At 31.8% G+C, this 13,353-nt stretch overlaps 1 protein-coding gene across 1 annotated transcript in view; it reads right to left on the bottom strand.

Moving 5' to 3' along the window:
• Positions 1-11,861, bottom strand: part of LOC145296659 (gamma-aminobutyric acid receptor alpha-like) — a 774,217-nt gene extending 762,356 nt beyond the window's left edge. Inside the window, exon 1 of the mRNA XM_080142597.1 lies at positions 11,596-11,861. The gene's annotated coding sequence lies outside the window, so the exon portion shown is untranslated. The remainder of the gene's footprint in view (positions 1-11,595) is intronic.
• Positions 11,862-13,353: the final 1,492 nt, after the last annotated feature.

Below are 13,353 nucleotides of genomic sequence, written 5' to 3'. Positions count from 1 at the left end.
CACGCTAGGATTCATTTTGCCCCCGAAAACGTAAGATCAATTCAATTTGGACCCTAACACATCGTGCCTTATGATCTGCTCAAAATCAAATTTGGATTAGAAATTAAAAATAATTACTGATACCCTATGCCAAAATGGGTTCCCTCTTGATGTGATTAGGTCAGTTAGACAAAGGAAAATAGCTGAGTCCTCTGTAACTAAAATTCAAACAGTTAATAAATATCCAGTATATCTGCGTTTACTGTGGTTGGGGATAGTACGTGAGGAATTTCAAAGCAAATCAGCTTAACAGGGCAAAATTGTTATTTTGCTTCAAATGTGCGTGTTATGTTTTCTTCCTAAATAGTCACCCATCTCGTGCTGGCCAAATATATATATATATATATATATATATATATATATATATATATATATATTCCCTCTGCTTAACTTATTTTGTTTTCAAGTAAGATCTTTGACTTACTTGTTGTTTCATCAAATACTTCTGCATGCAAAATCCGATCCCTCATTTTGCTAATTCCTACCCTCTGATGAGAAGGAGAGTATCTCTTCGAAACTCCGCGGATTAAAGACTATCCATTTATCTAGTGTTTCCTTTTCAGATAAAATATGTTTTTAACTCATTTCAAAGTGTTTTTTAACATATTTTATTAACTGTTTGCTCATATATATATATATATATATATATAGTAAGTAGATGTTGTAAGTACCGCACCAAATATGACCTTAATCCTGGACCTTGACATTAAGAACTGGTGTGCACTACTCATAGGTCGGAGACCATCATCATTAGGGTAAACAGTTACATATGGTCGCTACAAGCGTCAAATAGCTATCTGTTTCAGTCAATGAGACTTCGTCAGGCGTCCCTGAACCCATCGACGCCACAATGAAAAAGGGATATATATATATATATATATATATATATATATATATATATATATATATGTATATATATATATATATATATATAAATGAATATATCTATAAAAATACATATATACTAGCAAAGATACCCGCGCTTCATGCTTGCTGTATGCTCGGGTACCCGCATCGCGGGTACCCTTGCAGTAAGTAGATGTAAGAGCCGCACCAAATATGACCTTAATCTTGGACCTTGACATTAGGAAATGGTGTGCACGACACATAGGTCGGAGACCATCATCATATCAGGTTTGTCATGATTGGTCCAGTAGTGTGAGCTGTAAGTGAGTATATATACGTAGCCTATAACATTGACTTATGACCTATACAATACAAACACACACACACACACACACACACACACACACACATATATATATATATATGCATATATATATATATATATATATATATATATATATATATATATATATATATATATGCGTATGAGCATGCCTAAGAAGCTAAGGGATGAGAGTTGAGAATTGTATGTTTTGGGTTAGATTCTAGCTGATGGCATTCAAGTCACATGCTAGTAGGCCGAAGTATATAGGAGTATAGAGTTCTTTTAGCTTTGATTACACACTTATATATAAGGTTCAATAGCAAAAACAATAAAGAATTGTATGTAAAGTAATAAATATGAAATTTGCATAAATTAAAATATCATAATTAAGCATATCTTGCGATCGGGCAACGCTAGGTGGCCTGCTAGTGTATATATAAAGCTTCATTTGTTCAGAAAAGAAAACCCTTTCCTTCCGAAAAAAATGTAAGTATATTAATTATATATATATATATATATATATATATATATATATATATATATATAATGCCGACAAAAAGAAAGTCCACACTTGTAATTTTTTCAAAAATTGCAAATTTAAGCTAAATTTAATGTAATTGTTTAAACAACTTGTACCTCATTTGATTTGCCTTTTATTCCTCTAATAATTTTACCTGTTCATATTTGAGTTTTAATTGAAATATTCTAGTGTTCACGTCAATTTAAAAAATTAACTTCAAAAAGAGGCAGCTTAAATTATCGCCCCATATTCAGTTTAAAATATCCACCAACAGGCATCAAAGCATCTCTAATCGTAATTATTGTTGTTGCAGGTTATACAATGTAACGTTTATTTCATAAGCAACGACTTTCTCTTAGTGATCGTAAGGAGCTTTTTAATCTCCACATTTCTGGTTTATCCAATCGAGAAATCGGCTGCAGATTGAAATGTGATGAGGAAACGGTACGAAAGACTGTGCAAAAGCACCAACAGTGTTCATGATGCTCTAAAATCTGGTTGTAATATAGTTACTTCTAACAGGGAAAACAATGCTATCAAGATCCGCAACCTAAGAAACAGATTTGCAACGGCTCCCCAAATCCAACAACAATGCAATCTTGTTAAAACGTACTCTCTTTCTACTGTCAAGAACAGATTAAAGGAATTTAATTTGCGAGGATATGTTGCAAGATGCAAGCTAATGATTTCTGTAAAGAACAGAAAGCGCCGTCTGGACTTTGTGAGATACAATGAAGATCATGACTCTTCATATTGTGTCAAAAGTGCTTTCTAGCGACGAAAGCAAGTTCAATAGGCTAGGCAGTAATGGTAGACAGTACGTTCGTGTGAAGAAAGATGAAAAATTTAATCCTAGGTGCTCAGTTTCAACGCTGCAAGGTGGTGGAGGTTCAGTTTTGGTGTGGGGCATTATTAGTACCAATAATCCAGGGTCTATAGTTCGCTTGCAATTAATACATTAATGTGTTGACTGAGCATTTTCTATCCTACTTTGATCGGAATTTAGATGATAATCCCCTCTTCATGCATGATAATCCTCCCATTCACACAGCTGGCAATGTCAAGAGGTTCCTTGAAGAGCATGATATTCTGTTTTTGGATTGGCCTGCACAATCTCCAGATTTCAATCCTATCAGAAACGCATAGCGTTACATCAAGCAACAGCTACGCAATGATATAATTTCAAAATTGGAATAACTTTGGACAAAAATTAACGAAAAGTGGGACGCCCTTTCACAGGGGTATTGCTGCAGTCTAATTAAAGGAATTCACAAAAGATTGCAGACTGTAAAATTGCAGAAGGGCTATGCTACTAAATATTATCTAGTTCATTGTGTTCCTGTTGTATTTGTGTTGCATTAATCTCCCAAAGTTACATTTAAATAACAATTTTCCATTAATGTCTTAAAGTTACATTTAAATAACAATTTTCCATTGTGCGAACTTTCTTCTTGCCTTCTCAATTTGAAGTAATTTTTTTTTAAATTGAAGTGAACACTAAAATATTTCAATTAAAAGTCAAATAACAGGTATTTTACCTGTTATTTGACTTTTAATTGAAATCTTTTAGTGTTCACGTCAATTTTAAAAAATTGCTTCAAGAATAAAAGGTCAATCAAAGAAGGTATAGTTTGTTTAAACAGTTACATTAAATTTAGTTTAAATTGGCAGTTTTTTAAAAAATTACAAGTGCGGACTTTCTTTTCGCTACCTATGTATATATATAATTTGAGGTTGCTATTTTCCAGAGGTAAGGTAACCAATGAAATCTAATGAGATTAATACAAGAGTTTTTAATACCGAAGTAGAGAAGTTAAAACTTCAATTCGTTTTTCATAAGCAGTAATGGGTTGCTACACAGTCATGGGCATGTTTGTGTATTCTAGTATTTAATAACTAGAGATCTCTTCAGTCAACAACGCTGGTATTCAAAAGCGAAATTTTTTTTCGTTGAGTTTATCTACAGTTCGTGTATGCGAGAGTCTAGTGTTTGTGGTCGTCTAGTTTCTCTGTTGTTCTCGAGTTGATGCGTTTCTAACATTATATATTTAACGTGTTGATATAACATATACAGTTCAACAATGCGGACATATAGCAACATACAACAAACAATCTTTACAACAATTGGACGGATAACATATTTCTAGGACCTGATTAATTGAGAAAACATATTTGTCTATATTTCAGCTTTGTTTGACAGATGCACGAAAACTGCAATGAAGATTCATCCCAATGAAATTACCAGAATTTTCTGGTTGTATTTTCAGCAATATCCATTTCCCCTTTGGAAGTTGCAAGCTTGTCTACATTCAAACTATATCATACGCTGGACAGCTTTCCCGGCGTATAGAGGCCATAACCTCAGATCGCTCTGACTCCCTCTGTCTGCTCAATTCGACGGAATCACTCTAACTGATTCTACGTGTACATAAAAAGTATCTTCCTTTTTAATTTCGCCATCAATAGACGTAGCATTAAAAGATAATTGCCTGATCATTTGTCACATAATTTTCTTTATTATTTTGTAAGCTAAAATTCCTAACTGTTTATTAAACTAAGATTTCTATTTATCAGTTATTATTTATCCAAATAAAACTTCACTTGTTTTTAAAGTTCCATTTCTTCAAACTAACATTTCTGGTACATTTTTAAGCTGATAAAATATCTTGAGCAAAAATCATAAAAATAATCATCTAGTTTACTTTCTGCCGTTTTACCAAACCAACAATCCAAGAGTATTGCAAAGTACCATTTCAGCAACATCGATCTAGCGACGAAGATAGTGTTCCAAAAACACTAGTAACGAATTATTCAGAGTTTAAGGACCAGTGTGCAACTCTGAAATGTTCCACTGAACTCTACAAAGTTCTGAAGAATTGTTTCTCAAAACCAGTAACTCTCATTTCGTCGCATCAATTAAAGATTGTTCAACGGATACAAAAAACTCTAAAAAAGTTGATTTTTTTTAACTAAAAAGTGACGTCTTGGTTTTATGAGTTTTTTTTTCTTGGGTTTTCTCTAAAAGATAAAATTAAATGTTGTGATATAAAAGAACTTGATTTTAAAATTATTTTGACAAGAGAAAAACGACGACTTTTAATGAGGTGTTATTTTATTACTTCAACACTTACATTATATTAAGCGTTAAGAAGCAAAAAAAGGTCATTTGGAAAACAATAAATTGTTTTTCGTACGTTCAAAGCCTGATGTTATTTCTCTCATCTCTTCTTAAAAAGACATAATCGTGAACCTAAAGCCCTCCTTCAGACAAACTTTGGATAAATTTGCAGCAAAAAAAACGAAGTCGGACAAAATGGGAAAATTATCAGATGGAATAACAACAGAAACAGTAAAACAAGGAATGAAAGACGGGCTGAATTCGTTATGGGAGAGTTACGAATAATTATTATAATTGTAACAATAAATAAACAATAATAGTATAAAAGTATAGTAAATCTAGCTTATATAGCTAAAGTATAATTTTAAAATATATAGTTGTAAAAATCAAAGACTAAAAATCTTAGCAATTCATGTTAAAATTAGACTTAAAGGGATGAGTGTGTAGATGACTAAAAAAGGTGTTTTTGGAATGCTCTTAATCAATTGATGTCCCACGTGTTTTATCCAGGAGGTATTTTTCATCTTTTAATCTAACTATTTATATTTTTTATTTAGACAAAAACAGCAAAATAAACTTATACTGTTGGTTTTCCACAAAACATCTCATTTGACAACGTGTGTTTCATAATTACTTTTTTCGAGATTGCAACTAAAACTTAATTAAATAGTGTAGTGTGTTCATTAAAAAAATGTATGAAGGTGTTATTAGGAGGAAAGAATAACTTAAGATTTAGAACTCTTTTTCCAAGATTTGTTCCAACCATCGAGCCAAAAGAGTTGAACACCCAACAATCCTTCTCTTTCTTCTTCAGATACGTTACTATATGATACAGGTTTTATGTAGTTCAGCTGGATGTTCCTGCAATCACTATCATTTAGAGCTTCATTGCCAAAGTTTCTATGAGGGTCCATAATCTCTATGTTTGTATAGTTATCGCAACCAAACGATTTGGGGTCATTTGAAAGTGGGTGAACGCAAATAAGATGCGGATTTTTTTTATAAAGTTCGTACACTCTCTCACTGGAATTAAAATTTACCACCATCAAAACTAAGATTTTGTTAACTTTCATATCTCAACAAGGCTTATATCTATGTATATATGTATGTATATATATATATATATATATATATATATATATATATATATATATACATGCGTGTGTGTTAGTGTGTTATCAACAAGTAAATCTTTAACAAAGCAAAACTTATCAAGATAATAAAAGCTCAACACTATTAAGAGGAGCACATTAGATTAAAATGTAAGATGAGCAATAAAGGTTATATATAACCTTATCATAGCATCCAAATAATTAGGAAAAGTAAAGGGGAAAATAAAACAAAAAATCACTTTAGGCCATAGCATTTCGAAACAAAAGGTATCTCACCAGAAGAGAAGGGGCAGAATCATACAAAATGCAAATATAGAAAAAAACTGAATAACATTTAGGTATGAAATGAGAATAAACGAATAAGATAATACGGTGAATAATAATTAAAAGTAGATACAATATATAAAGGTAAATAGGAGGGCTAGTATATATGTAGGTAATAGCGCAAACAATCGCTTTCTGATGGGAACCATTTAGTTTCAATATGCCATAGCCTAAGCCTTATTTTCCCCTTAACTTTTCTGTTGTGGCTGCACAAATAATTAACAAGAACACGAAAGTAAAGGTATACAATAATATATTAGGAAGAGAAGTTATATATATATATATTTACATATCTTCAGATATACTTCACTTGGAGATATTCCGGCAGGTGGCGTGATTGCATGTCTTACTGAACGCAGCATAAGCGTCTTGCCTATTTGACGGTTGTTGCATGACTCCCCCGGTATTTGTGATTTATATATCTCACTCACCCGCCTATGTTAATTAGTAGGCGTCTCCACAACATTTTCCTAATGGTTCTGATGATATAATAAAGTTATATATAAATTTTATTCCTCATCTTTCATTTTAATTTTTGTATGTATATATATATATATATATATATATATATATATATATATATATATATATATATATATATATATATAATCCAGATTGAAATTTTCAAATTTAAATTTAAATTCATAAGAACATTAACCATGTCTCAAGTCAAATATGACATATATATATATATATATGTGTGTGTGTGTGTGTGTGTGTGTGTGTTCTCTAAAATTAAAAAAAAATGTCTTCAGCCTTCTTACATTTCAATTTTCTTGCCCGATGAGATCAATAATTATCGAAACGGCCTGTACAACATAGAAAGATATGACTACATTTACATAATATATATATATATATATATATATATATATATATATGTATATATATATATATATTATTAGACAATACCCTTATGAAGTCTGAAATGAATTAGGAACGTAATGCGTACACCTATTTCTATAATGAGATATTCCCTTTCCTAACCTTAGTGACATCAAAGCAGAAACCTTTCGGAATAGCTGCAAAGAAAACGTATCAATCGAAAAAAATGGATACACACAGACACAGACACACACACACACGCGCACACACACACACATATATATATATATATTCATATATATATATATGTATATCTGTGTATATACATGATATATATATGTATATGTACATATTAACAGAATTTACTAGAATTGAAAAAGCTCGATAAATGTTAACATTAAACAACAAATGATAAATAAGTAATCAAAGGCATTTGAGATTCCGATGACAATCACTTGTACTTATTATTTGTCTAGTCATGTAATATATATTTGTTCGTCTCTGCGCGAAACAACTGTCAAGAGTTACATGAAATAATTTTCGCTGATTTACCAGTTTGTTAATTTTACTTATTTTTTATCATTCTAGTTTGAATGGTATGCTTTGTATGTTTCCTTATTTTAACTTCAATGATTGATGCGTTATTTCATGGATTTGAGTAAGCGTAATGTTTTTCGTCGTTACATTTGAATCGACCTGTTACGCACACCATTTGAAAAGGGAAATTTTTTCCGAAATTAATAATGCAATACGTCGCATAGGCTTACAAGTTACAAGTAAGACATTTCACCATATACTTGAATAAATATATATATATATATATATATATATATATATATATATATATATATATATATATATATATATACTTATTGATTTGTAAATCGCCACTTGTTCTCGTCTCCTCTTACCAACAGCGACTATAATTCATTCCTCGCATTGTGACAGCCTTCTAAATCTCTTTTACATTACACACACACACACGCGCGCACACACACACACACATATATATATGTATATATATATATATATATATATATATATATATATATATATATATATATATTACTGACAAGTAGGAATTGTCATTCCTTGCACTGATGTTTGCGAATGTAGGACACACTAGTGTCAAGGTATAAAAATAATTATTATTTGTAATTATTAGGCCCTTTGAAAGTATTAAAGTTATGGGAAATAAAAACAAAAATGCAGACAACTAGGGTAACGTAACGTTTACAATTTCCACTTGTTTGAACCTTCTTGACTCTTTACTGTTGGGACTACATTTGCCATTTATAAGTGTTACATTTTCTTTAATTCTTGATGTAGTTGTTAGTTGCCCGGAGGTAACGTCTTAACAAATGGAGTCAAAGATGACTTTTTAGCTTTGTTAGAATTTCCGAATCAGTATGAATTGCATATCCTGCACTGATGATAGCAAAAGTATGCAAGACTAATGTTTGTAAGAATTATAAAATTATACACACACACATATATGTATATACATATATGCATATATAAGGTACTTGTTTATTTTAATCAAAACTTTAAAAAAATGAAAATATTAAAAAAATGTTTTTGTACATACTCATTATGGCATTAAGTTTTCATAAAAAACACTTAATTTGATCAAATAGTTTTTTTTACGGAGAAAAATCAAATTTTAATGAAATCGATCGTATTCCGCCATCATTCTTATTTCACAGATGGGAAGGGGGCGGCAAGGAAGATGACTCCAATTACCGTTTAAAGTTTATCAAAATTTGACGAGATTATTTTGAAACATGGGGAGAAAAAATACTCAGATAAACATTTTAGGGTTTTTTTTCACTTATTTTCTTTGTCCTTTTTTACCCTTTTTTTTATTTTGTCCTTTGTTAACCCATTTTTCGTTTAAAGGCACTCCTTCCTCGTCCGCGAAATAAGCAAGATGGCATTGATAAGATCAATATCATTAAAATTTGATTTTCCTCTGAAAAAATAAACTACTTGATCAAATTAAGTGAACTTTTTATGAGAAGTAATTCTATAACGGATACATACAATGTAATTTTTTCCTAATATTTTCATTGTTTAATGTCTTGATTAAACTAAACAAGTACCACATATAATATGTTGAACTAAAAGAACAAGACTTTTCAAAAGTTCTCAATATATATGTAGAGATTTTATAAGTGAAATTATATAAACACCAGAAGAAACCTTTGCAGATTGCTGAAATTCTGACGAAACATTCGACGGCGTCACAACGTAGATTAATCAGCGTAGGGGTTTTCTGATATTTATATAATTTCACTGATATATGTGTGCGTTTATACATGTCGGTTTATATATATGTATATCCATATGTGTGTATATATGTTTGTGTCTATATAGATGTCTTTATTTATACATGTGTGCATACAAATGTGTGTGTGCGCGCGCGTGTGTGTGTGCGCGTGTGTGTGTATGTGTGGATTTAACTTTGAACGAGTTTAAAATGTATACAATGTTCTCCTAAAATTCTTACACCGACAATATCCTTACAAATAAATCGGAGGGCACTTTATTTTATCAGGTGCCAATTACTATTACAACCAAACAAAATCGTTTAAATTGTTACATTTTCAGGAAAAAACAAGCAAAAATAAACAATGCGTTTAATAGTGTGAGTTAATTTTGTGAAGTGTGAAACAAAGTTGCATCTTTTATTTCACAGAAGTAAAAACAAACAAAAAATAACGAGGGCCTTCAGTCACGTGCTAAAGCATTTTTTTTTCACATCTACGAACGTGAAAACATTCAAATGCTTGATTCTCTGCTTGATTCTCTACCTTAACGTCCAAACATTATTCTTTCGTAATTCAGAAATATAGTAAAGAACACGAAATAAACTTTACCCTGAGGAAGGCCCCATTCAGCGAAACGTTGACTGCATGAGCTATTATTGTCATAACAAGTAGTATATTTCTTTTTTCTCTAGTTCCTGACGGACACGTGTTTCATTGTTTCTACGATTCATTTCATTTAGCAACACCGATGAGTCGCAGAGCAACGCAACACGTGTATTATGATAACGATGTGTATGCTCTTCCTTAAAAAATAAGTTCATATCTTTAAATGTTAATATCGAAAGAAAAAAGTAGATAAATGGTGTACTATCAGGAGAAAACACAATGAAAGTGTTCGATTTTTAAGAAATACAAGAACAGAGGATGTACTTTTTATTTATATGCTAATATATTTATTAGTCCGAAATATAATTTTTAAAAGTACACACTCCACTCTGTTGTGTGCGTGTGCGCTTGTATAAATGAAAATTTGTAATTAAATTCTGGAAATAAAAACAATTGTGACAAATATATAATTCAGCAAGGAATACAAAAATTTAAAGTTTTAAAATGGTGCGTTCCTTGTCGAATAATAAATTTGTTGTATTTTTTTTTTATAAATTTACAGAATTTAATCCCAATTTCTTATTTATACTATCGCTCTATCTCGTATATTTAGAATCAATTTGTAATCTGAAAATATTTCAAAATTTCACAATATATAAATATATATATATATATATATATATATAGAGAGAGAGAGAGAGAGAGATAAAGAGAGAGAGAAAGAGAGAGAGAGGCAGACAGACAGAAAGACAGACAGAGAGAGAGGAGGGGAGCGATAGAAAGGGAAAGAAAGAAGGAGACAGACAGACAAACAGAGAAACATTATATAATTATATATATTTTATAAATATATTATATAATTATAATTACCGAATTATTTGTGTATAAATTTTGATATATATTCCGTGTATATATATATATATATATATATATATATATATATATATATATTCATATATATATTCCGCTTAATATATATATATATGTGTGTGTCTGTATGTGCGTATGCATATATGTGTGTGTGTGCGTGCGTGTGTGTGTGTGTGGTGTGTGTGTGTATGTGTGTGTGTGTGTATGTGTGTCTAGGGATACCTTCAAACAAGATTAGCATGTATACAATTTTCTCCTAAAACCCTAAAAATTAATTAATATATTATATATATATATGTGTGTGTGTGTGTGTGTGTGTGTGTGTGTGTGTGTGTGTGGAGAGAGAGAGAGAGAGACTGGGTGATAGTGCGAGAGAGAATGAAAGAGAGAGAATAGTTTACACATGTCAGTTTATCCTCAAATCGTACTCATTATTTTTCTTTAATTGTTTTCGTAAAACGTAAATCAACACATGACGAGGGCCATGCCTTTTTCAAATGCCTTTGGATTAAGATTACAAATACTCAAACGGTTTAATGTAGTGATTCAACCTTATTCCAGAATTAAAACCGAACACTTTACAGAATCGGAATCAGAAGGCATCCACGTCCTCATGTGCGCCTGATTATTTATAGACCTTGCGAAAGTTTACAGGCGAACCTTGTTGCAAACTTGTTTAGCCTCAAACGCCAATATTGATATTCGAATATCATTGAATGTAATTAAAAAAAAAAACTTACCTTTTCTTTGTTTGACTCAGAATTTCACGTGAAAAGTGTGTTAAAGTCCGCTTTCCGGGTAGAAGCAGAATTCTTCCGAATAATAAATAAATACCGGTCACACGCGCATACACGCAGTTAGATGTTTCGGAAGAAAACAGAAAGGCAGAAGTAGAAAGAGAGAGAAGGTGCGTGGGTCGAAGAACTTGCTTAAGCTGAGGGTTACTTTAAAGCTTTGTATAAGAGTCGCAGTTGCTCTTTCTTTTTTGTTGTCAGTGTTTATTATTATTATTATTATTATTATTATTATTATTATTATTATTATTATTATTATTATTCGTTTCCCCCGTTCACGACAGTACGTTTGTTCCGACTTTTCTTCTTTTGTTTTAACTCGGCGCTCACTGTTTTTTCCCCCCTTGGTCTGTTGCCTGCCTCGCTCAGGTCTCAATAACCAGCTGCGATGACAGTCGCGAAAAACGCGAGGAGATATGCCAAATGCTGCCGCTCCTGCCGTGTTTCTTTTGCAAACCTTCTTGTTCTCTTTCCATTCGGATTGCCGCTGTTATTCTTATTACCAGTGAGAAACTAACGCCATCGCCGCAGCCGCCGTACAACGAGTTTCACAACGAACGAGAGAAACGGCGTTTATTTATTACGTGTTGTACAAGCTTCCGAAAAATACGCATATAGCCCTCTTTCACATTCTTTTCTTTCCGCTCGTGGCCTCTCTCTCTCTCTCTCTCTCTCTCTCTCTCTCTCTCTCTCTGTCTCTCTCTCTCTCCCTTTCTCTCTCTCTCTTTCTCTTTCTCTTCTCTCTCTCTTTTTTCTCTCTCTCTTTTTCTTTCTCTCCTCTTTCTATCTTTCTCTTTCTTTCTCTCTCTCGCTCTTTCTCTCCCTCTCTCTCCCTCTCTCTCTCTCTCTCTCTCTCTCTCTTTATATATATATATATATTGTTATTTCAACTTTGAGTATCCTTTCTACACTATCACTTCAATTTTAATTCTAATAAGCAAGATTTATAATTACCCACATCTATTCTGCTTACAAGACTCCTTCCGATGAAATGAGTCACTTATTGAAAGCCCATGGGTTAAGGAAAAAAAAACTTTAATAATTATATGTACTCCTTTTATAAACAATAAATTTTATTGTAATTCTACATAATTTAACACAGAATTTCCACATATATATTCACACACATTCTTTCTCTCTCTCTCTTTCTCTCTCTCTCTCTCTCTCTCTCTCTCTTTCTCTCTCTCTCTCTTTATATATATTTTTAGGCAGAGAAAGAGACACAAAAAGATATCGTTTCTGTTTATTTTTTTTATTATTATTAAAAAATAGCATTTATTTATTAGTTGTATCATCTTCCGGAAAATACGCATATACACTTCTTCTTCTTCTTCTTCTTCTTCTTCTTCTTCTTCTTCTTCTTTTCTCTCTCTCTCTCTCTCCCCTCTCTCTACCTGTCTGTTTACCTGTATCTCTTCCTCTGTATTATTTCATGTATCTAGGTACATTTTTTAAGTAGACATAATATTTTATCTATCGATTTACTTCAAGAGTTCTCACTACCAGAGACGTGCAGGGATGGTGGTGCTAGGGGTGTTCAAGCACCTGCCTCTTTTACCCTTGTTTTAAAAGCGCCCTTTACAGAGGAATGTATTATAGGCCTGTGCCTCATCATTACTATATTTTTGCCGTTTTTTTTACTTGAGTACCTGCCCTGAAAAAGTTATCGGCATCTCACTGCTCACAACGAGAGTGGAGCTAGTT

Source organism: Euprymna scolopes, chromosome 17 (genome assembly GCF_053919585.1).
Source record: "Euprymna scolopes isolate OS-2025 chromosome 17, ASM5391958v1, whole genome shotgun sequence".
Taxonomy (NCBI): domain Eukaryota; kingdom Metazoa; phylum Mollusca; class Cephalopoda; order Sepiida; family Sepiolidae; genus Euprymna; species Euprymna scolopes.
Note: the sequence above shows the minus strand (reverse complement) of the source record. Positions and strands in the feature narration are given on the sequence as shown.